Source organism: Buteo buteo, chromosome 18 (assembly GCF_964188355.1).
Source record: "Buteo buteo chromosome 18, bButBut1.hap1.1, whole genome shotgun sequence".
Taxonomy (NCBI): domain Eukaryota; kingdom Metazoa; phylum Chordata; class Aves; order Accipitriformes; family Accipitridae; genus Buteo; species Buteo buteo.
This window is the reverse complement of record NC_134188.1, coordinates 1,604,623-1,629,950: the sequence shown is the minus strand read 5'-3', so window position 1 is coordinate 1,629,950 and position 25,328 is coordinate 1,604,623. Positions and strand designations below refer to the sequence as shown.

Below are 25,328 nucleotides of genomic sequence, written 5' to 3'. Positions count from 1 at the left end.
GAGGCAAAGAGAGCTGCTGTTGTTTCTTTCTATGATAAATAGTTTTCAAAAAGGTTGTAAAACTGAAGTTTTGTCATACCCTTTAAGAAAATACTCTAAGAATCTATGTATCATGGAACTACAGTGTGCTGTCTCCTCTTTTTACTTGATCCACGTTCCATTAAGTTTTACCACACACGCCTGCACAAATCTTGAATCTCTGCACATGATCATCCATCAGCAAACAGATTGATAATACAGAACACTGAGGTCTCCTGAGGAATACTAATCCCAATTCCTGCTGGCTTTCCTCAGCTTGCTTCTCTGAAGGGGATCCTTTCTATGGCTCACTGAAACAACCATTTGACAATCTCTTTTGAGACTTGCAGAAGCCATACTTTCCCAAGTTTCTCTGTGAAGTACACCCTGAAAAAAAAAAAACCATATAGTTCCCAAAACCGTGTCTGGGTTTGCTTATACGTACCTTCTACCTGACATTGCCTGTCTTAGCACAGGCTGAGAAACCTGAGCATTCCAGCCAAGTTTAAAAGACCTATCCCAGCAAAGTTTGTGATGCTTCTGGCAAAGACAAACAGTTTAAAAGGTATTTAGATGGCTAATAATGCTGTTAAGCATCTAATAAGGCTTTCAGATGAATACTAGCTGCAGGCAGCTAAGTACACATAAATACCTTTAAAAACCTTGCCAAGAGTATAGAGATGTTTCTGAAAAGTAGCTGCAGGAATCTCACAAATTCCACGCTGCCTCTCAGCAGAGAAGCCTAACCATTAGTTTACAGGCCACTAACTAGAAGGTTGCAAACATCGTGTTGCCTGATTAGCATTTGCTTCTGGTGTATCCTAAAGTTATCATTTCAAAGACCTCTGTAATCTCCAATAGTTTGTTTCTGAATGGACACTAACTTTCTTGCTCTAGAGCAAAATTTTAGAGAAGTCCTGGGAACAGGGGATAAGGTTAGAAATAAAGTCAAAAGAAAATAAGTATTTGGGCTGAGGGACAAAGAAGCCTTGTAAAACTGCAAATTGCTCTATGAAGTGAAATTGCATCAAGGGGTAATCTACCAGCAGGAGAAGGAAGAACACACTGTGTTTACTTACACACATTTTCAGCTCTACTGCAGTCTCACATGTTCTCACTTACAATTGTTTCAAGGCACTGCAGTATCACATATGGTCTTCATCTTTGCACTGCACATGCAGGGTGCTTTGTTTTCCATATCACAATCCTGGCTTGGACATGGGGGAGTCTGCCTCCTCCCCAATGCCAATGCACAATTTTAATCAGGAATCATGCAATATTTCATAGTTTCCCTAAAGCACCCACTTCTGGTTTCAGGCAATTATGCAATACTTGTTCAATTTAGATTTCACCATAGAGTGTGCAGTACCAGGGAGCTGTTAACTATCCCCAGCTGAAAGTCTGGAAGAGCATCTGGTGGGGGGAAAAAAGGCAGGGGGTAGCAGGGGAAGGAAGTAGAAGAAGTTTCTTTGTTTTTAAAATAAGCATACTAGTTTGTAAGCTGATCATGATCATTTCCTAGTGCTTGGCGTAAAGAGATTGATACAGTTACTAGTTTGAATGCTGAGAAAGTAGCCATGCTAATATAAACAGTTTCTTGTCCGGGAATTGTACCTCAGGACCATTATAACAAGAGACATTTTACATTAATACATTGCACAGACACTTTATTCAATCCAAATATTTTTTCTGACAATAAGCCCAAAGCCAAGATTAAAAGCTTGTCTAAGATATGACACAAGACTCAAAAGTCGTAAGTACAAGAGACCACCACTGTTCTGCAGTATGGCCAAAATCAGCAGGATGTGGAAAAGTTGTCAGTTGTCAGCTAGATCCTGCAGTTCTCCATGTACCTGCCAAACAATGATTCACAGCAGAGGAATTCTCAAAATATTGTACAGCAATCACGAGAAAGCAATCAAGAGAAGCACTTCGGTTTGCTGCATAGATCAAAGGGAAATCAAGGCTGAATTATTGTAAAAAGAGCTTCCCTAGATAAAATAACTGATCAGTTTAATGTAGAAACATGACGACTAATGTTCAATACACAAAGCAACAGACTAAAATGCTCTCCCTTTCTCTTATCAGCAACCAAGAAACTGTAAACCAACTAAATTTAAAAAACCCACCCCAAACTCTTAAAGATATACATATAACCTATGTAATTCAACTCACTGAAGCTACACAAAAAACCTCTAAGGACGATTACCCCAAACACCAGAGGCAGTTGCAGACACCTTGTCAAGGGACATTCAGCTTGCTCAGAACGTCCTGCCGTTCACTGCCCGTCGACGCTGGGCTCCTCAGCCTGAGCCAGTGCCACCCTTCCAAAGCTACCATTTGCTGACGGTGAACAGAATCCAAAACTCATCCCTCCCCAGAACTCCCTGCAGCTGGCTTCAGTTCTTGCAGCTGTGCTTATTAAGATGCAGCAAGCAGCCACACCTGTGAAGGCTGCCCAGCACAGCCCCCAGCACTATCCTCCTGCTGCTGCTAAACTTCAGCAAACTGAGCCACAGCGTACCAGGCTAGCTTCCTCCCCAAATTTAAAATTGCAATTAAAAAAATCCACCAGCTCAAGAAACAAGGGTGAATGAGAAGAGGGAGCATTTTGCCTGAAACATGCATTTCTTGCAAGATTTCCCCTCGAAAACAGCTGTGAACAGTAAATATCATTTCACTTTCAAATCACAGGATGGGCTATTGCCACTGCAGTGAAAATAAAGCCAAGCCTGTGCATGGTCAAAAGAAAGCAAATATCTCTGAAATTTTGCAATTACTGCAACCCTTCTCTGCTCCCTTTCAAAGGGGGCAAGAAAACTAGCAGTATCATCTGTTGCTCCATCAGCCAAAGCAGCAGTTTTGTGGGCAATCTAGAAGTTCCAGCTTGGGTGATTAAACGCAGCAGTATGATACCCTACCCTGGAGCCTTTCCCCCTATGTATGCTCTAATAAGCCCTGGAAGGTGAACTAAACTAGACCACAAGCAAACTTTTAGATGCTGTTTAAAATGACAGGAAAATGAGTAATAGTTAAAGAAACATCAACATCACTATGCAACACTTAAAACTAGTAAGACTAACACTTACCTATATGCGTTTATTGGGCAGGCTAGGTTTAAGGAGCTTGCAGAAGATCCTTCTATATAGAATACCTAAAGAAGTTCAACACACCTTTGCAGAGCTTTAAATAACAAGGTAGCACACAGAACAGACTCTCACAAACAAAAAAATATTTAAAAAAAAAAATTTAAGAACGGCTCATGAAACTTTCAGCAACTTGTGCAGAAATGCAGAAGCCATGCACTCGGCTTACCTAATTTTTGAAGGGGCAGTCTGAGAAAAAAGTCAGCAACTGACAAAACAATTTCCCCAAAAACCAGACCAGCTCTGGAGCCAGGCGCTGACTAGAGAAGGGGTGTAGAACCTCAAGCAGACAGTCCCTTTGCAGGAGTGGAACAAAAGAGGACTTCTTTTTTTGGTGCCATTTTGTGTATTTATATGTAAACCAAATATATTATAGCCTTAACTTCTAACACAAGGCTTGATTGGATTAATCATTCAAGGCTAAAAAGGGTCAACAATCTGTTAAGTGTATAGGCTCCCCCGTATCACACAGCTGATGTCAATGTCTTTATTAAATCAACAGCAATATAGCACAGCAGTAACTTTCTTTCAATGGTACATTTAGATCTCTGTTTAGACAGCAAGTACTAACAACTTATTAAATGGAAATTCCAGTCACCTGCTAGGTTTTGGTGATATTTCAGAAAAGTCTCAATTCTGTGATAACATTCTTCTGAATAACCCTTACAGGGAAATCTACCCAAAGAGATTTTTAGGAAGTTATTTACTTGGTCAGCTGAACTCCTTTTTTAAGGCAATATTAGCATGCTTACAGAATTTCCTGACAGCCCAGCTCCAACTCAAAGCACAGACTGTAGCTAAGCTTTACTTCTGTGAATTTTAAGATGTGCTGTGAAATAGTCATGGTTAAATTTAGTGTCTCTTTCCAGATACTTTGGAGGCAGTGTAAAAAGAGACTGTTTTTTAGCTCAGACTGGGGTAACTGTAAGCTACATTAGGTAGCACAAACACCTTAGAACCATCATCATTCAGCTCCTTCCCATGAGACTGAATTACTAGAAACTCGGACCATTAAACACAAACAGACACTCTCCAACGCAGGATCAAAACAAGAAGAATGCTTTGATAGTACCAAAAGCTGGAAGGAGTATGCAGGCTAGGGCTGGCTGATGCAGCTTGTGTGCTGACAGCCACAGAGCCACAGCCAGGCTGGGAAGCAAACCCTGCCAATGTGAGCACACCAGGCGATGCAAGCAAGTCATGGAGCGATCCCAGCTCATCAAAGCTGCACCAACTTGGGCAATAAAGAGTTTCCCCATTCAAGCCCTCTTCCGGAATACATTCTTTTCAGCCATTATAGAGCTGGCAAAAATAAGGGCTTTTTTTAGAAACTGATATGCATGTGTGCATTCAGCAGTTTACTTGATTTTGGCAGGGCAGGCAATGAAGAGAGATGGAATATAGGACATGCACTTTACATAAAACATTTGTGTGGATTTGCTGTATCAAATCAGGATTTTAAAGTCTGTTACATAAGAGGAGAAAAAAATCCCCAGTTTGGCCAGGTTCTATACAATCTCATTTAAATAAAGGTCTAATAATAACTCAGGAAGTAGTGCTCAATTGTATCGTATTGTCCATTTCTCCCTTGTAAATGTTATCTATAATAAAAATTTTTATTCAATAAATATTTAAACAGTGATCACAGGCTCTCCAATCAACCTATCTGGTCGAAGATTAGAACATCAGTACAGTTCAGAGAATCTACACTCAGCCTACAGCCTGAGTGCTGCCCTGCATCTGGTTCAAAAGGACAAGTTTAGGTCAAATACTTAATCTGGTTGCCTGGCTTTTATCAGTCTGTGCTATAACTTCTACATTAAGTATGTTTTAGTACCTAATTGATTCATATAATTTTTAAGTAAATCATGCCTCGAGTGACTTGTAAAGCTATTTGGGCAACTGCAAATTATTGTAAGTGCATTATACAGAAAGAGAATTCAATGTTCCCCTTTTAATAATCCCCAAATGGTTTTTAAAGAACATTGTAGGACTTGTATGATGGAATACAGTATCTGAAAGAGAGAGCAAGTCCAAAGGATAGGCTATTTATGGCATTTATTAAAAGATAGGTAACTTGTTCCTTGATTTTCCAGCGTGTTCTGTCTTCTCTGTTCAAAGCTTTCAGATTACAGCTAACTAGGAGCAAAAACAGGTTGAAGGCTCTCCGTTTTGCACTATGAAATACTACCACCATACCCACTGCTTTATTCCTAACTTGCAAAACGTAGCTGGTTTGCCTAAGGTGTAATACAGTATTTGAAATCCGGTATCTAGCTTTTCAAACCTTAATCTAAATCAAGTTATTGCTCACTTTACAAAATCATAGAATCATTTTCCTCCTGGCTACAGCAACTACTAGCCATAGAACTACTAGTTCTACTAGCTATATAACTGACGGCTGCAAGGCAGCCTCAAAAATAAAATTTTACACTAACACAGAATCATGAATCACAATATGCTCCCTCTATGTACATTCATTTTAGAAAACTGATGAACTGATGACAGGTGTCAGTTTGTGCTTCTTAAAAGAAAGATCAGATGGGAATCCAGATTGTAGTTTTACCAGAGGTCAAATAAGAAAATACTTTTAGAGTTCCAGAGAGCCTAGGCAGCCATGTGTCCAAAAGTTACCCTAATAGTGCTCACTATTAATCTTGTCTTTGCTGGGATATGTAGAAAGAGAACATTTAATTGCTCTCTACAAACCACAGAATTGGGAGTTATCTCTTATTGTAAAAACAATTCATTTTTTAACCAGAGAATAACACAATTTATTGTATGGTTGGTTAAAGTGTTCTGAAAGCATGCATTTTTCAGTGCTTTGTATCTATGCAACTATTACACCCTTCCAAAGGAGTCCCGTAGCTGCGTGTAACAGGAGGTTTGTGATAGCTGAATTACAAAGAGAAGCCAACACCTCAATTACACAAAAAAAAAAAGTTCCTGCTAACAGTCAATATGGAGGCCACACTCCACCGAATATCAAGCTTTTGCTTCCACTGCCTATTAGCGCCAAGAATGAAATCACTCTGTAGCAGTGTCCCTGTCCTTTGTGCGGCAGAAGCTGTTCCTTGGCAACCAATGCAGACAACTCAGTTGCCACAGAAACGGGAAAGACTAATTTATAAAAACTCTGAAACAAAGCAACTGTGAAGGCAACCCTAAATAGGGTGGGTATATTTTGTCTTACTTCCTACAGCATTCCCACCATTTAAAAAAAAAAAAAATAAAGCAAAATACTAAATTACTAGTTGTAATTTTCATTATTTCTGTAAAATTGAGTTCACAGAGAGCTAATGTTGCATTGCATCAGCTGTGAGTAGCCCCTTCTCCCTTTGGTTCAAGTTGGCAAATATACCTGAAGATTTATACCACAGTTGAAGAGGAACGCTTCCCATTTCAGCCAGTGTTTTCTGTTTCAGGGAAGAGGAGGGCTGAGGAAAAAAGGCACAGAACAACTGTTGAGGGGTGTGCCCAGAATATTTGCAAGCTGGATAAAGCAAGTGTTCATGGAGCGAAAAGGCAGAGCAATTGTGTACATCATAGCTCACTTGAGTTAAGGAATGTATATTCAAGTTTCTTATTCATCAGTAAATATTTATAAGTAGAAAATATTTTAACTTCTTTAGTAATTAGAGAGATGCCAGAGACCATCGTCTCCTGAATACATTTTAAACACATTTACATCTTGTGTATGTGCACGTGCGGAGAGCACACTCAAGGCATACATTTCCACCAGCGAACAAGGCGCGTAGAAAACCCCACCACATGCTGCATTTCCCAGGAAAGGAAACCAATTTAACAAGTCATCTCTTCAAAGAAAACTAGTACGTTCAGCTGCCTAGCCAGGCAACTTCATTCCTCAGCAGGATATACTCAAGAGAAGGAGAGATGAAGAGAGCCCGAGTACGTTTGGTCAGAGACACAGACTCACTGATTGCAGGTTCCCACCGACAGGCGCAGGACGGATTCTCCTCCTGCCATGTTAACCTCAGCACTCTCCAGTTCACCACGACACCTCCAGAGTTAGGGTTAGGCAGTAACTAGTTGTTTACCGACCAGCTGACTACTGCCAAACACAGCATCAGTGACAAGAGCCCTGGCTGCCTCACCTCCATGAAGGGAAAAGTCCGCTTACAGCACCAAGAGCCTGTTTTACTCAGCCATAAAATACCATAAACTCCTTCAAAATTGCTATTGCTCTTTCCAATTTGACTTAAGCAGACCCACGGGTTCAAAAAGTATTAGGCAAGGACTGAAATAAATAGTCCATACACTTTATTTCCATGGGAAACTAGACTGGAACTGAAGATGTCAGCAAGTTTAAAAGAAAACGCATCCTCTTCGTGCTTTCTGCAAATCAAAGAAATCAGTCATAAAACTGTACTCATCCTCAGCTATTCAATGAACTGTGAAAACCAGTATTCTCGTTGGTCATAATCACCAAGATTGTCAGGTGTGTAAAACCCAGTCAAGCTAAAGGACAGCAGCTGCTCTGGAAAAATACTGCGTATCAATCAGTTATTGTAAATTATAAAGGGAAAAAAAAATATGCATCCCAACTGAACAATTTACTGAGTTCCCTTAGTTTAACAACTTACCTGCTATGTAAACAAACAAAAAAATTCTGCACAGATTCCATTAACTTTAATGCAATAGTAAAAGAATTTCTGAGCTATAGGGTGCTTGTAAGAACTTTCTCCAGTGTATTACTTTATGCACCAACAGCCTATTTCCCACCACAGACAGACCCACTCTATCAACTGACAAATACTACTGCATGCAACTTCTCTGGAGAGTTTTAAAAGTAAGTAGAGGTTAAAATTTAACCTCTATAGCTTGAAGGGTTGGTGTACCAAATATTGTCTCTGAAGTTCTCTCTACTGCGGTGCTCTAACAGAGCTACAGTAACTTCTGAGTTAGCCTTAGAGAAACCCAGGAATATAAAACAAGACATGAGGAATTTGAGTTCTTTTAACCAAACACTGAACAGCAGAACATCTGAGCAGAGACCAGATTCACTTGACAGAAGTGTAAGAAATGTAAGAGACTTATCCAGCTATCTCAGAAGTGGGTTTATACTTCAACTATATGACTATTCAGATGCCTTAGAAGAGTTAGAGGCACTGTCACCTTAGCAAAAAAGGTGGGTAGCATATATTCTTCTCTCTTTACAGACTATGTCCTGAAGCGTAGGAAGTTTTTAATTGGCGTGTCAGCTGTTAACTTGTTACACTGAAACACATCAGGGCACATTCTCCTCTCTTCAAAGAGGCAGGTGAAGATATACTCTCCACTAGGCAGTCCTAATTCTCTTCTGCTCAAGACACAGTCCGGTCATAAGTCGTCTTGAACTTCCTGTGATCTCAGGAAGTCAGTCAATCAAATTCCACCTGGACGTCTGACAGCATACTTTGCAGACACTTTCCAAAGGGTGAGTGACAAAACCATTCTTCACCGCCTACATGAATTCAGTTTACCCACAGAAAAGATCCAATTTGTCACCAAACTATTAACTTATCGGAATAAGGTAGCTGTCATGATACATGTTAAATCAGGAATATGCAGTTTACCGCTTATTTTAAGTTTCTTCATTCCTCATCATAAAACATCCATTCGATTATGGATCCTTTGTCATTCTGAAACATTCCGGTCGACAGCCAGCCGGATATGAGCCAGCAGTGTGCCCAGGTGGCCAAGGCGGCCAACGGCATCCTGGCCTGTATCAGAAATAGTGTGGCCAGCAGGAGCAGGGCAGGGGTCGTCCCCCGATACTCAGCACTGGCGAGGCCGCACCTCGAGTCCTGTGTTCAGTTTTGGGCCCCTCACTGCAGGAAAGACATGGAGGTGCTGGAGCGTGTCCAGAGAAGGGCAACCAAGCTGGTGAAAGGTCTAGAGCACAAGTCTTATGAGGGGCGGCTGAGGGAACTGGGGTTGTTCAGTCTGGAGAAGAGGAGGCTGAGGGGAGACCTTATCGCTCTCTACAAGCCCCTGAAAGGAGGGTGTAGTGAGGTGGGTGCTGGTCTCTTCTGTCAGGTGGCTGGAGACAGGACAAGAGGAAATGGCCTCAAGTTGTGCCAGGGGAGGTTTAGATTGGAGATTAGGAAAAATTTCTTTACCGAAAGGGTTGTCAGGCATTGGAAGAGGCTGCCCAGGGAAGTGGTTGAGTCACCATCCCTGGAGGTATTTAAAAGACATGTAGATGTGGCACTTAGGGACATGGTTTAGTGGTGGACTTCGCAATGTTAGGTTTATGGTTGGATTCAATAATCTTAAAGGTCTTTTCCAACCTAAATGATTCCATAAGCAATAACAAATATTTTCCCAGTACCTCTGAAAGTAAAGACTTTCACATTTTCATACAAAAGCAACACAACTCAACAGCTCTGAAGAACAGAGTAATTTTTTAACTGGTGTTGCTGTTGGTGACAATTTTTTCCACAGTTTGAAAAGATTTTAACAAATATCTAGTAACATTTTCCTCTACAAAGACAGCTTTATATGCTATGCCATATATGAAACCTATTTCCTTACAAAGCCAGCTGCCATAGTTAAGGACTAGTCCAGGCAGACTTTGCTCAGTACTACTTCCCAGCAGAACCAAACTTCACAAAGCTGAGGAAAGTCTGAGCCATACTAACAAGGGCGGGGAGAAGATGCGGGGTGAAAATCCACCTGAAAAAAATAAATGGGATAGCACAGTTTTTGTTCACAGACAACACCCACTGGAGAAAAAAAAAAAAAAAAAGGAGGCAGAAAAAATTCTAACTCCTTACTTGTTCTCAAGAGAAACAATGTGAGCACTGTATTGCGGGTGTATGTGTAAATAAGCAAACAAAAGAGCTCTAACCTGCCCTTCCCAGATGGACAAATTACTGAGTAGCAGAGATTTATGCAGGCATCTCTGAAGAAAAAAAAACTGAATAACACAGGTTTATAAAAGAAAGGGAAAAAAAAAAATCTCTTTTCAATGTAGATTGATCATATCCCTGTTCAGGAAATAACGAGGGCAAAACCACCCCCAAACCAACCTCCCTTTTGCCCCCCTCCCCCTTCCTACACACCATCATCTTCCCTAGAGGAAGGAAGAAACCTAGGAAGAGTACAGTTTGCCCAGCTGTTTTGCAGTTTTGGTAAGTAGCTGATGGTCTTGCTTCTCCTCCATACAACAGTTTAGAGGCAAGTGAATGAGATGAGATGTCTGAAGAGAGTTTTCACTGGGTATGAAATGTTATGAATGAGAGCGGTACCAAAAAAAACTCGTTAATTTAGTTTACTATTCTATTGCAGGATGTGTCACAATACTTGAAACTTGTTAGCATTAGCCAGTTGACTCAGAATGGTATTATTCACAGCACTTAAATCTTTTCTGAGAAAGGAAGTTTGAGAACATGAAGCCTACAGAAGATTTTAAAGTCATACAGGAAAGAGCTGCCTCAAGGGAAGAAAAATCCAAATTATGGTTTCGCTAACAAGACAAAACAAAGTTAGGCTACTAAGGCTACCAAGTCTTTTGTCTGCCAAAATTTTTGTTCAAAAAGCCCTTACTTAGCTTCAGCTACAGCTTCACCAAATTAACTCTTGAGATATGTCTGCAATTAATTTTTTTTCATACTTGCTAAAGATCCAACATAAATACTTGGATACATCACATCTTATGCAGATGGCAGACAACTCTCTAAATTACTTGTTATGGTTTTGGAAGTGAAGGAGCATCTACCCTAGAAGGGTCTAGAGTCCTGTCTTCCTTCTTTGGGATGCATTACTTGGGATATGCCAGGAGACAGCTGCTTCTCCCTCTGCAGTGCCTACCAAACCCTTCTACTCCCAGGGCTCTCTTAAGAGTTTCACAGGATTGTAAATCAGTTCTTTTTCCTGACCCACATGTAACACAGGCTCCTGTGTAAAGCAGGTGAGTGATCTTTTCATGTCTCTTCAGTAGCTCTGTACTGCTTTCTACAAACTCTTCTCTCCTTGCTGTTCCTTTTGTCTTGTGTTTAGCCTCACTGTTACAGTCCGCTAGCATCATCCATGACAACTTTACATTTTTCTCTCAACTTCTGTCTGTATCTCCCCTCACGGAGGACAGGTTATCCAGTCTCACACTCATCTTCATGTCCACTCCTAAATAATCAGCCTCTCCTTCTCTACATCTCTATTTCTAAGTGATTGATATTAAGTACTAATTTAAAAAGGAATTATGTACAACTTATGTGGTAGGTTGACCCTGGCTGGATACCAGGTGCCCACCAAAGCTGCTCCACCACTCCCTTCCTCAGCTGGATAGAGGAGAGAAAATATAATGAAAGGCTCATGGGTCAAGATAAGGGCAGGGAGAGATCACTCACTAATTACCATCATGGGCAAAACAGACTCAACATGGGGAAAATTAATTTATCACCAGTCAAATCAGAGTAGGGTAATGAAAAATAAAACCAAATCTTAAAACACCTTCCCCCCACCCGTCCCTCCTTCCTGGGCTCAACTCCACTCCCAATTTTCTCTACCTCCTCCCCGCAGTGGTGCAGGGGGACGGGGAATGGGGGTTGGGGTCAGTTCCTCACACCTTGTCCCTGACGCTCCTTCCTCCTCAGGGGGAGGAGGACTCCGCACTCTCCCCTGCTCCACCGTGGGGTCCCTCCCACGGGAGACAGTCCTTCATGAACTTCTCCAACATGGGTCCTTCATGAACTGCTCCAGCGTGGGTCCCCTCCCCGGGCTGCAGTCCTTCAGGCACAGACTGCTCCAGCGTGGATCCCCCGCAGGGTCACAAGTCCTGCCAGAAAATCTGCTCCAGCGTGGGCTCCTCTCTCCATGGGGCCACAGGTCCTGCCAGGAGCCTGCTCCAGCGTGGGCTTCCCACAGGGTCACAGCCTCCTTTGGGCACCCACTGCTCCAGTGTGGGGTCCTCTCCGGGCTGCAGGTGGAGATCTGCTCCACCGTGGTCTTCCCCACGGGCTGCAGGGGAATCTCTGCTCCGGTGCCTGGAGCATCTCCTCCCCCTCCTTCTGCACTGACTTGGGGGTCTGCAGGGCTATTTCTCTCACGTATTCTCACTCCTCTTTCTGCCTGCAGTTTCTGTTGCGCAGCAGGTTTTTCCCCCCCTTCTTAAATCTGTTCTCCCAGCGGCACTACCACCGTCGCTGATGGGCTCAGCCTCAGCCAGCGGTGGGTCCAACTCAGAGCCGGCTGGCATTGGCTCTGTCAGACATGGGGGAAGCTTCTAGCGGCTTCTCACAGAAGCCACCCCCGTGGCCCCCCCACTACCAAAACCTTGCCACACAAACCCAATACACCTTACTAAAGGCAAAATGTCTCAGTCTTATTTTGCATAAGCCTTCCATTTAACTGTTATCCAGCATTTTCTGGCTAACCTTAATTAGTTAGGACTGCAGGCAGAAGCGGTGTCTTTGTTCTTTCTAATGCAGCACACCCCCACTGCACCTTGGAAAACTGTTCCGGCTCTACTTGACAAGCTGAAAATGACTTGTCACCTTTTCTAATCTGCTTGGAGTTTTTTGTACCAAGTTTAAAGACTTATATGCAGGGAGTAATCTAAAATAATATAGAATAAAAGCTAAGGAAGGTTGGTATATGTTTTCAGTGAGGCTTTGTTCCCAAAGAATGGAAACACTTACTGTACAGACAGACTACCATTGATTTGGGATACAAAAACTTGCCACACATTCTACCTAGGTTCTTCTGGGGGAGAAAATTTGGAGCTGTGAGGCTGCCTGTCATTTCAGGATTTCAGAATGATGTTAAGTCATGACAGGCTGCTTAAAAAAAAAAAAAAAAAAAAAAAAAAGAAGTAAGCTTATCTTGATGACTGCATAACATCATAACGTTCCTGTTTCAGTGCTGCAGCAGGACAAGATGCCGCAGTTTGAAACTGAAGGCAAGGGAGAGCCTCCTCTACTCAGGGGAGGAACTGAAGGCAGTGGTGAAGAGCTTCAATCAGTATAGCCACAATATAGGTCATGTTTCAGAGCACCCGCCTCTTATTTCAGTGATCCTTCTGATTATTTGCTTATAAGAAAAGGAGCACTGTTAAAGCTTTCCTCTTCCTACAGAGGTACAACATGACATTCAGTTGTTCCTCTCCCTCTCCTTCTGTAACATTTAAGAGAGCAGTTCCTACTGTATGCTGTGAAAGATGACTGGCATTCACTTGGACTCAACACAAGAGAAATCAGAGCTTAATTTTCTTTTCTAGGACAGCCCTCCTCCATCTGCAGATAGAAGGGTTTGGTTTTTTACAGGGATGCCACATTTAAAAGCTACTCCTCCTACAGTGTCACTGAAGACTTGCCAGAGAAAGGAAAATCTCATCCTTTCCTTCTCATCACCTTCCTCCCCCCACAAACAACCAAAGTATAAAACACAGCAGGCTATATACCAGGACCCCACATTTCAATACTGCTGCTTAAATGAGATTTAAATAAAGCTGCAATATAGTTTGGGTTGAAAGCATTTTTCAGGAAGGTGTTATTCCTACAAATACTGTTCATCTATAATGACTCCTATACATCTTTACCCATTTCCTCCTTTGGTCCCACATTTAAAATTGAGTACATGTTTTAAAAGGAATTTTAGCTTCACAGCAATATTTCTTGCTCATGTCTTAATGAAATTGTCTGATTTAAAAAAAAACATTCAACTGAATAGCTTTTTGTCAAAACCAAAAAGTTATTGGGCAAATGTATTCATTTTGACAAATTCTTTAACTGAAAACATCAGACATTTTATTAACTAGTAGCATACTTATACATGACTATAAAATGGTTTATTCCCCTTCAATCTTGTGTTACAGAAATGGAGCCCCAGAGAGACTTCACCTAGTTGCTTGGCATGTCCGTACTACAGATACTGAGTGTTCATCTCGAGTTTACTTATTGCTAAATTATACCAAAAAGGTGAAAAGTTGAAGTATCAATGTTCCTGGTTCTCAGCCAGTTAGAATAGCCCTGTTCTTTCTGTTTCATCTCTTTAGATGCTATGTCTCTCTCAGCCTTTGCTTACCACACTGACAGCAATCAATGTTAATCTTAGTCCAATTGTCTTTACGTAAGGTACAGAAATTTTAGTTTGCCTATCCCTGATGAAAAAAGCAGATGTCAACAACTGCTTTCACAAAGATCTTAATCAACTGCACAACCACTAAACACTCTTACTTCTATGTCCCATTGTCCTACATACGTATGGTTTTTCCACCATCTTATAGCAATGAAATGTTCAATGCTTCTTGTGTTAAAAGCCTTCACATCATGCTTACTGCACTCGCATCTGGTTTCTGTTCCTCTAGTTCTGATAGGCCATTTGATTATTCTCTCCGACATTAACTGCTTCATATTTGCCTTATTAAATTTTACACTGATTTAAGCCCATGTTCCCAATTCATCAAGATCACACTCTATTTAAACAAATTCCTCCAGAGTATTCACAATGTTCCTCAATCTGCCCCAGAACAGATGTGTTCTGGTTTAGAAACTGAAACGTCCACATACGAATTTTTTTCTTTAAGCCACCTTCTTTTTCACAAATATATAGAAAACTGAATGTGCTGGAGCACAGGAGGTATTTTTAAGTAGCGACAGTAAAGGAATAAAATACAATAGCATTTCAGATAGCCATATGGATTACTCAGACAACAGGAAATAAAAGAGTGCCTTTTTGTATTCCAGGTGCTCTCACCCTAAACACAACTGCTTAGGTGTAAACTCTGCTACCACCATCATACCCCCAAAGGGACACTGAATCAGAATTGACAATGTCACACATGGACTTTTTCCATGATCATGAGTTTCTACATTTTTAATCTTTTTATTCTTAAGTACCAAGACAGAATTCTAGCATGTATGAGTTTATTCTCATGTGAACACAGGGTTTCTCATTATCAGTGTCTAGTGTGCCAGAATCATTTCCCGCAACACACGCATGTTATACTCACCTCCTTCTCAAAGTTATTTCCTCTCCAAGGAGCATGTAAGTATGGCACTTAAACACTCCATGTATTGCATTAGCTTTAACTCAGATTTTGTGTGGGCGTAAGATGCAAACACAGATTTCATACATGGAGAAACAGCAGAAGGTTAAAGAAATCTTGGTTATAAGCATACAAGATAGACAAAGAGAACAAAAGAGCCGGATGATACAATCTAGATGTTGTGCTTAGACCATTTCACACACAGAACGAACTCCACAGAAAACACCATTCATCAGAATTTGCTAGATTTTAAATGAACAGGAGTTGTGACTAGAAATCAAAAAAGGAGATAATACTGAAATACACAAGAAGAGTAGTTAACTAAAACAAAAAAATTAAGGAGTCTCCTAGAAAACCTTCAGAAACAGACAAATGGTTGAGAGGCATATAAAAAAATCAAGAAGGGGAACATGAGACAGTGGGATATTTCAGGGACAACTAGAATAAAGAAAGTGTCAAAGGTTTAGCTTTTGGATGCATGCTATATAGCAGCAGCTGCAGTTTGCAATTCAAATTAATGCAAAACAGACACATAACCTGGCTGCAAGGGAAGGCAGGTGAAGGTATTTTAAAGAGCAAACATTATTCTATTTAAAAAGTCAGCATGTGCATTTCAGGCAATGCCTGTCTTCCCTCACTTTTAATCAACGGCACTCTACCCTGGCTATTCCACAAGATGCCCCCAGTCTTCCCCTACTGCCTGGCAGCTTTGAGAAAATCATTGCTTAAACCAAGCCAAAAAGATAATTAAAAGCAGCTCAAACTGAAATTTCACTTTCTATTCACTCAATAGTAAATGTCTCTTACAGTTTTAAGCTATTAAAGCTCAAAGTAGTTTTATTTAAAAGAAATTTCTGAGATCCAACATTTAATAGAACACCAAATCCACCAGAACAACTGATTTGGGAGAGGCAATCAGCCTTAACTACTTAACATGAGTTTTATTTTCAGTAACATCCAACTCTGAATTCAAAACCCTATAATGCTTTGCTGGTTCCAGTGGGAGCATACTACAGTCTTCTGTCGTGCTTTCTGAACTTAAACTCACTTATCCTTGATAATTTCACACCCGTTTGCGCTCATTTTTATCTGTGTGTAAAGTACCATACCCTGTCCTTCATGCCTCAAGTCCCTGAAGAATTCTTTGCTCTTCTGTCTATGACTTCAAGAATTCAATCCTATGGAAGAAGCTTGATTCCCTCCTTGGCAGACTTCTCAAGCAAAAACACCTCCTTGTAGCAGGTAGTCTGACCTACTTCAAAAGCTTTTTGGGGGAAAACATAACAAAGTACTTAAAATTTAAGAACAAACTATATGTGATACACTCCTTGTAACATACCATTAACCAGTGACATCAGGAAAACAGTCTCAGAAGAGTTTTATTTATTTATAAAAATCGAAGTAATTTTCAGAGCACTACTGTCTTCATTCAGTACAATGGAAATATTTTAACCTACTGGTAATTGTATTAATTCCTAAATCTGATTGAGTCTGGACATTCTGCCCCCATGAACTGACACACAGTAGTGGGGACAGATTCAGAAATTATTAAGTCAATACTTACTACAGGATTGAACAAATTAGTTTCAAGCTTAAAGAGGAATGGAGGGGGAAAGAGGCAGAATACACTGTACGTTACTGATTTAATGGTACTTAATAGAGTTGTCCCTGAAGATCCTCTAAGTCTCAGTCCCACTTCTACTGAAATTCACAGCAGAAATCCTCAGACACACTGAGTAAGGAAACAGAATCGTATCTCAACTTCTATACACAGCAGGGTTCATTTAAGAAAGAATCCTTCTAGAGGCAGAAACCTGGATTCATCTTGATTACCTTGATGAGCACCTGAGAAGTACATCATTGCCCTAGACTTGCTTTCTACAGAAAGAGAATCACAAGAAGCAATTCCAGACCAAATAGGTAGAATATCCAAAGACAGTTGTGTTTCTTGCCACTCACTGTAACAGACAGCAAAGTGCATAGCTTAAGAAGCTGGAAAGTATTGAAAGTAAGTTAAGATGCTTCACAGTTGACTGCAGTTTCAGAAAAGCTTTTATGAACCCAGTTTCTTAATTAGAAAAACAAGGTACAGAATTGGGATGTCACTACCGTTTCCTCCACCGTCAGTAATTTTAGGACTATTTTGCCAGTATCAGTTACATTTTGTGGTGTTTTAAAGATCTTGGTTCCTATAAACAGACAGAGAAAAATGAAGGGATTAGGTTTCACAGAAAAACATGGCTAATGACAGAATATTTATATAGTTTGCCCTCTCAATAGTCATCATTCATGGAAGAATTTTCTTCTACACAAAAGCTTGGCAAAAAAGTGTTGAAAAGAAAACTAAGTGGAAAGAAGTAGTCAAGGACATACTTGCACTAAGTCTCAGGTAGCTGTTCAAACTTGAGTTTGATTAAAAAGTTATCAGCCTTTAGTTTATTCACTCAACTTTTTCAAAAGAGAGATTGCCAAGATTTTCCAAGAGTTTGTGCAAAAAGTTCAAGGCCTAACAATTCAAGGATAGAATTATACTAACATGCTTACATTAAAAATATATAAATTCTAATAAGCTGCATGCAGTATTAAGAACTTTTCCTATGAATAGTATAATTTACTTTCCTAAGAAGAAACACATGTGCTACAAAAAACTATGAGAGGAAAATGTTATTTTCTTTTGATGATGCTTAGAATTCTGCTTAATGGCTGGAAATTCTTAATCCTTTTGTAACAACTAGTTTTAGAAGGAACAAAAACAACCCAGCAAATCCAAGATTCATTATGCTTTTTTATGGTCTTACTACATCATACCACTTCAGATAAAGGAAATACACACACCACACTTACTTATGCCAATGAAAAAATATTACTAAGAATATCAGCTTCAGAGAGTAAAACTAAATTGTCCCACTGAACACAACAATTTGACAATACTCACTGTAAAGTCTTCAAACTATTGAGCTCAGCTTGTTCAGTGGAAGTCATGAAATACAGTATCTTAACAGGATGGGGGAGCAGAACAGAGAAAGTTTAGGATGACTGCTATTGGAAAGCATCACAAAGAGATGTCAGCTGTTGACAGGGAACCTATCTGGCCCCAAGAACTGCATGTTACCAAGCAGTAATCTCATGCCTGTCACACAAAATAGTTGTACAGCATCAAGAGATAAATCTGCAAGCACTTTTCCAAGTCCTCTTTCACCAAACAAGCAAAAAAACCACACACAAAACTACCGCCAACAAGACCATACAGTTGGGGATGTTTCCATTTGCTTTTCCTCTCCCCCCTGCCACTAGTCAGCAATACACATATAAGAACCTAACTGGATAAGAAGGTCGTCTTAGTTACATTGAACATTTAAAGCAATGAAGCGAAGTCCAGATGTAGACGAAAAGGACACTTATTCTAGTAACTAATAGTTCTGAATGACCACACCATCGCCCTTCCATTGAGACACCCTTTCTCACACAACATGATACTCTACCTTTGAGGAGCTGGAAATTACTCTTCCTTAAAAAAAGGCTTCTGACTGTACATAAACACTCTAATGAGTAGCTGGATATCTTTATAAGACAGTAAGATCAACTTATGTGATATTTAAAGCATACTGAAGCAGATATGCAAGTTTTCAGTCTTATTCAATTCATAACAACTTTTATTTTGCACAGCATGAAAGCCAATCTAAAGGTCGCAGAAGATTGCATCTTCTCTTCTTCATTTTCAAAGTCAGCCTACAGTTACTAAGGGATGCCAGTTAGCAACCCTGGAAACTCCTATTGTGAGAGAGCTTTTGGAGATGGAGCAACACAGTTGTCAGTCTCGGTTTAATAGGAACCGACCCTAGACAAATGAATGAACACACTGCTTTCCATTAAGAATGCGCTCCTGTTCACTCCTTTACAGAAGACTTTATATGAGTAACAATTAAAATTGTTAGTCAATGTCATAACATGACATCCAAACAGCCTACCCAGAGTCACAAGGGTTCAAGGAACTATCACAGCTCTCCTCTAACACCAGGATAATACCAATTGCCAGCAAACTGTCTACCCTAGCACATCTTCGAATGATTTTGAACCAGATTTTTATGTTTTTCATATTAAAGTATGGTCTAATTCGTAATGGAAGTCCATTTCTCTCAAGAGGAATTTAAGAACCTTCAAAGACCCCCAGAGCCCACCATCACTTGCTGAGATAGGCAATTTTCAGTCCCTGATTTTTTGTTTTGTTTTGTTTTCAGTCTATCATGTCTTCAGAAAGGGGCTTTTTCCCCTGTATTGAGAAAAAAATCCTCATCTTTTAAGTCCTTCCCCAAAATCAGTTTCAAAACACCAAAGCCAGAAATTATACATCTTCCAGAGGAAGAAAAAAGCTTTTGATTAAACATACTGCAGGCAGGAAGGAGGGAAAGCGAGGTGCATTAAAAGCTGGAGAGACACTCTTTGTTCTTGGAGAGCGTCTCTCGCAGCTAAATAACATGGTGGTCTGTCAGCATCTCCCAGAGAGGGCCCAAAACTTCATATCTAAAATTAAGCAGTATGGGTATTTTCTGAGTGGCACGGCAATCTGGCATTCACATCAGAAGCCCTTTAGGAAAGAACAGCTTGTACTGTGTAAGCACAATAGGTTTCAGGGCCCAGGTGGTAGTGCAATATTAAAGTACCACCTCAAAAACATAAGCACAAGTTTCCCTAGCTATTGCTCCCCTGTTAAAATGCTTGCATGAGCTACAGAAGCCATTTTACTTAATGTTTCCTCCCAATCAGTCAGCATCTGCACAGCTACATCTCAGAATTTACCATGGTTCTCTCGTCAATCAATACCACCCCTGTGTGCCTGTGGCTGGCAGGGAGCTCCAAAGCCTTCAACAGAAGAGAGAAGTTAAAGTTACTGCACTCGAGAGAAGCCATACAGAAGATAAAATAGCAATTATTGTCCACGTTTTTCACACTTGGAATAATTTTAAGTTGCGTGCATCTTGAGTGGATTGTAACTACAACTAAAGAACAAATAAAAAGAACACGCACAACCAGTCACCCTTAAAATTAAATGCGCCTTCTATATTAAGAATGTAACTGATTACAAATGCTGATGTGAATCAAAGTTACAGAGCACACACAAAACGAGTCACTTGCTGCACATAAATTTTATTAACACTCATTTTGCCTAGATTGCTGTATAACATACACTACACAAATACTAAGCAGAGAATGTCTTTTCATGAATGATACCTACCTTGCTTTACGTAGGCTTTTCTGTATCAAGGACAATCCAGGTATAGAGAAAGACATTTGAGATCTTTAATCCATCCTACAAAAGGGTAGATTTATCCAAGAATTTACTGTAGAATACAGACATTATCATCAAATGTTTTCCACTTGCCAAGAACAAAATAATTTTAAAAGCACATACTCAGTTTAGGTGTAGGTGCAAATGGTTGCCTTCTTTTTCTTGAGAGAGTACTTTCTCAAAACAGTAGTATTAATTCCTTATTAAAAACTAAGATATTAGGTGCCTTCACAGACAGGAGTCCACAGGACAGGGAGTTTGTTTGCATCATAAAATATCCCCTTTAGAGTGGGGTTCCAATAAAAACCAAACATGTATTACACTTAGTGAAGAAGCTTCAAGCTTTCCAGCACTGTGATGTTCACTTTCCTTGCAGCCACAATTTTTTTAATAGTTATTTTAATGGTTTAAAGCAAGGTTATTGAGGGACATCCTACACCTCTCACACACACTTCTTAAGGTATGCCTTTAAGTAACAGTAGCTATATTTCATATTTGTAAAGGTAATTTGATTTGTAATAACATATTTATTAAAAAAAAATCAGATAGTGACTTTTATTCTGGTATCTCTGCCACTGACCACTTATCTGTCTGGAGTCAAATCAACAGCATAATGCATAAACTGAAAAATAATTCGCATGACAGCATCTTGTTAAGCTAAACAAACCACCTGTTCAAATAAGTAGGTCCCACTATAAACCAGATGTTTGTTCTGCCAAAAGCAAATGAAGGACTTAAAGTAATACAGCACTTTTGTCCGAACTTTAGTCTTTATCTAAACATGCAAATTGTAAATACCCTGTACAAATACACACATCATAACACTTCTAAAAATGGCACTGTTTCACAATGTTGCTGTTATGTGTGACCTTCATTAATTTTCTCCCATTCTAGTCATTGCTGTTGTCCTACAAGTACACCAAGTAAACAGAAACCAGAGAACTGAGCTTGTGACACAGCAACCAGGCTCTATCTCCGCAGGCAGCTTGTATCCTTGATGTTTTCATTGTGTGTCTACACACTGCCTTTACAAAACTATATTTTAATGCACATCAAACTAAAAATGACACCTTCTGTTAAGGGAAGGTTAAAAACCAACAGTGCAGCTACAGTAACGCAAGTCATGTTTTACCTATGAAAAAGTGTTCCTTCTCTGCGCAAGTACATGATAATACTAAGGGTCAGCCCTAACAATATCTTTTCATGTACTTAAACAACCTTTTAAACAACAACAACAAAAAAAGTAATACTCACAGTAAGAGCATGCCCTCGTGTTTTGTATTCCTACAGGCAGCCATTAAACCTACTCATTCTTTTTTTATTTTCCTTACATAGCAAAGTTGGCGGGAAAACACTTCAAGACCTCCCTTCCCCTGGAAAGGTTTTAATTTTGGCCTGAGCTCTTAAGACTATTAAACACTTCTGAGAGTCCCACCACCTTCTTCAAATTCATCAGTATCTTACAGAGAAGTGATTCTATCCTTCCTTTAGAGTACAAACAGCATCAGTTCCTTGTACCCACAGAAAAAAAAATAAACATATCCATAAAAGTATACATATACTATTCTAGACTCAATATGAAACCTATCTGGCTTTGAGGAATCATTAATTATAATTAACTGCGAGAATATACTAAATGCAGGCCATCAATGTGCTATACAATCAGACTGCAGCTGTACATTGCGCCCCTTTTAGCAAAAATTAAATTATATTCTAAATTTTCAGAAACCTTGAAGTCAAAACACAGATTCTCATGAGTTATAAGGAAATGCAAATAAACCACTAGTCACCCTGTTTGTAATACAGAGAAATATTTTAACAAAATTAAATGGATGAAAACCAAAGTAAATACCTACCCAATACTGGAAAACACCAAGTTTCAGTCCCTGAACTGCCACTGACCCAACGAGACAAGATTTGTTAGTTTTGTTGGGGTTTGTTTTCTTGAGGGTTGTTTTCTTGGGTTTTTTTGTGGTTTTAGTTTGCTGGTTTTTCGCTTTGGGGTTTGTTGGGGGTTTTTTTCCTTTCTTCTGCTATTCCAGCATTAAAAAATCGAAATGGCTACTATAACACGCCTACTTAATCAAGCTCTCTGAAGTTCTAAGGAACACCCACAAAGCATCATGGGCGCCAAAAATTACTGAATTTTCCAAAACCAAGAAGGAATTTTTGGGATGGGGGAAGCAACTGAATGTCATGGAAGTGCGTTTTTCCTAGCAATCATAACTTTCCTCAGGTACTGATTGTCCAAGTGCTACTCTCTCATCAAGAAAAGCTCTTTACATTGTCATCAAATTTTATAAGCCATCGTTTAAATTCCTTTTAACTCAACATAGTATTTATTAATGTCTTTTAGAGATACAAATCAAAACATCACAACTAACTGGGCTGTTGGAAGGACAGCATCGAAGCTCATTTCCTCAGTGTGTATATGGGACAACCAGCTAACTCAGATGCCCAGTGAAGACTCTGACTCCCATTACTTTCTATTAGCCTGAGGCATCTAGTGATAGCACCCAACAACAGTATACATACCTCATTGCCCACCTGTGCTAACAATACATGGGACTCACATCAATTTTTGCCATGCATGGCCAATTCCAGTGTTGGCCTCAAAATAACCCACAAGAGATGACTGTACAGAATAGCCTTTCTCCAAGTTACATTCCCAAAGAATAATCCTAGGAGAGCTTTATTCCCTTATCCTTACAGTAAATTACTTTTCTTGGCTCAGAGCTTTACGATTTTATTGCTTTTTAAGTTGGCGATGAAAGATTTAATCATAGATTTGTTAGATTTAGCCACTGAATGCAGGCTTTTCCAGAACCTTCAAAGCTCCAGCAGCAGTCACAGTAGAAGTTCTCAACTATAAACACTAATGGAAAAATTTTGGATTTACCATGGATTTCCTCCCAGTAATCATTCACAGCTTGAGTTCAGCAATAAAGAAATCCATCATTGTGCCCCCAACACCATCTGGGAGATCAGGCTTTTGGCAGAGAAAAATGGAGCAGCAATTGCCTAGCAGCACAGGAAATCAATGACTTCCCTGCACAGGGGTGAGCAACAGGCTGCTCCTGCTGAGCACGGGATCATTCGTTTCCCTTTCTGCCAGCAAAGCCGCTTTGTACGTGCGGCAAGCAAGGTCTCCGTTACACTGGCAGGACGCACACACCTTCCCCCAAATCCCACCCCTACCCGTAGGGTTAGGCAGTTAGCTACGCAATTTCGACTGTATAGCCAAAAAGGAAAGGAGTGCGGAGACACCAGTCTCCTGGAAGAGCCTTTAGACACAAGGGTTCCAGGCTACAAGGCAGGTAACAAATGTCCCAGTACGCCACTGATTTAAGCTCATCTCAAATCCCATGACTTGACAAAGGATTCAACTGAACTTTGACAACATCAGGGCCAAGAAAACCTGGTCTTCCCTTTCCCCCCAGTAGTAGGATAGTACTATTTACTTCCACCAATTAGAGCTCTAAAACAGGTGTAAAGGTATTTTTTCATTTTAAGCACAACCATTAAAGGGGAGTTTGGAATATAAAAAAAATTAAAGTGAGCACATTATCCAGAAGACAATAGACCACATTGGCATCCTTCCAGGCTGTACTTCTTTATAGCAAAATCACAAGTTTATTTACATATACAATACAAAACAGATATGCATCCGTTTTTTATTGACAGGGTTTGCATGAACTGGAATAGTCACTCAAGATCTTCTGTCAAGGTCACAGCAGAGACCACCACTGATCTCTGCAGCTTTAAAATCTCAACTCCTTCCTCAAATTTAATATCCTCAGTGCTCCCTGGAGCACGAGGCAAGGTAAGAAGGACATGAGTTGAGAGCTTCCCCAGACACACACTTTACCTTTGCTGCAGGCAAAAAGAACTTCACATCCACATTTTTGCTCCAGGTCAAAGTTCCCAACAAAGTCACAGTAATGGGATCATTACAGGCATGTATGTAGTCATCAGGAACTGAACTACTGCCTGTAACTGGTGTCAAAGGCTACTGATACAAAACAGCAGATGGAAGGGACTTGTGGTCAAGCCAGGCTTGCCCCTGATTTGAACCAGTGCTCTGAATAAGTGGCTTGTCCATTAACCAGCCCTCTCTGAGATCAGAGGGTACTGCTGTAGCTGCTTCCAGAGCTATGCCTGCATATTAACCCCAGTAACTGCATACATGTTAGGATCACCACTGTGTCCAGCTGACTGAGTATTTATCTGTATCAAGCATGTTTTGCAGCATCTCCTGATAGCTACACTGTTAGCTGTATATCTGTGAATCATTGAGCCTAGAATCTGGAAAACACAGTTATATTACAGCAGAATTATCTTGGTCTCTAGCAGCTTCTAGCTTCTCAGGGAGACTGTTTGCTCATCTTTCTGCCCACATTTTATATCTCTATCATTTCTTCAGTTTAATAAGTTACATCTGTAAATGCAACTATCTGCCTTATTTCTCTAGAGTCATCATTGCTCTAAATCAATTCAGGTCATGCTGAAATTAGTCTTGCCCTTCACCAGGTTAACAGCTTCTCCAGTTTTGCTATAATTAATACATGTCCGTAGATAAATTACAAATAAAGTGAAAGACAAAAAAGAAGTAGGATTACTCTCTAATGTTTCTTCTTGTCCCTCCATCCCCAAGTTCAATAATAAGCCTCTCAAAAATCTCAACCTACTGCAATTTAGTAAGTCAGCAAAAAGGAGACACTGCTTGAAGGTATTTCATAGAAGAAATAACATGTAACCTACAAGAGACTCCTCAATAAATGTGGGCACCACACAAACCCCTACCTGTTTTCCTGCAAAAGGAAAAAGCTTACTCATTTTCTAAGCTTGCACCTTCTTCATAGTCCATTCTAGCTGCAGTAAGATTCAT

General features: G+C 40.1%; 1 protein-coding gene across 2 annotated transcripts in view; it reads right to left on the bottom strand.

Moving 5' to 3' along the window:
- DCLK1 (doublecortin like kinase 1) overlaps positions 1-25,328 on the bottom strand; it is a 242,367-nt gene that overhangs the window by 202,179 nt on the left and 14,860 nt on the right. The window lies entirely within an intron of this gene.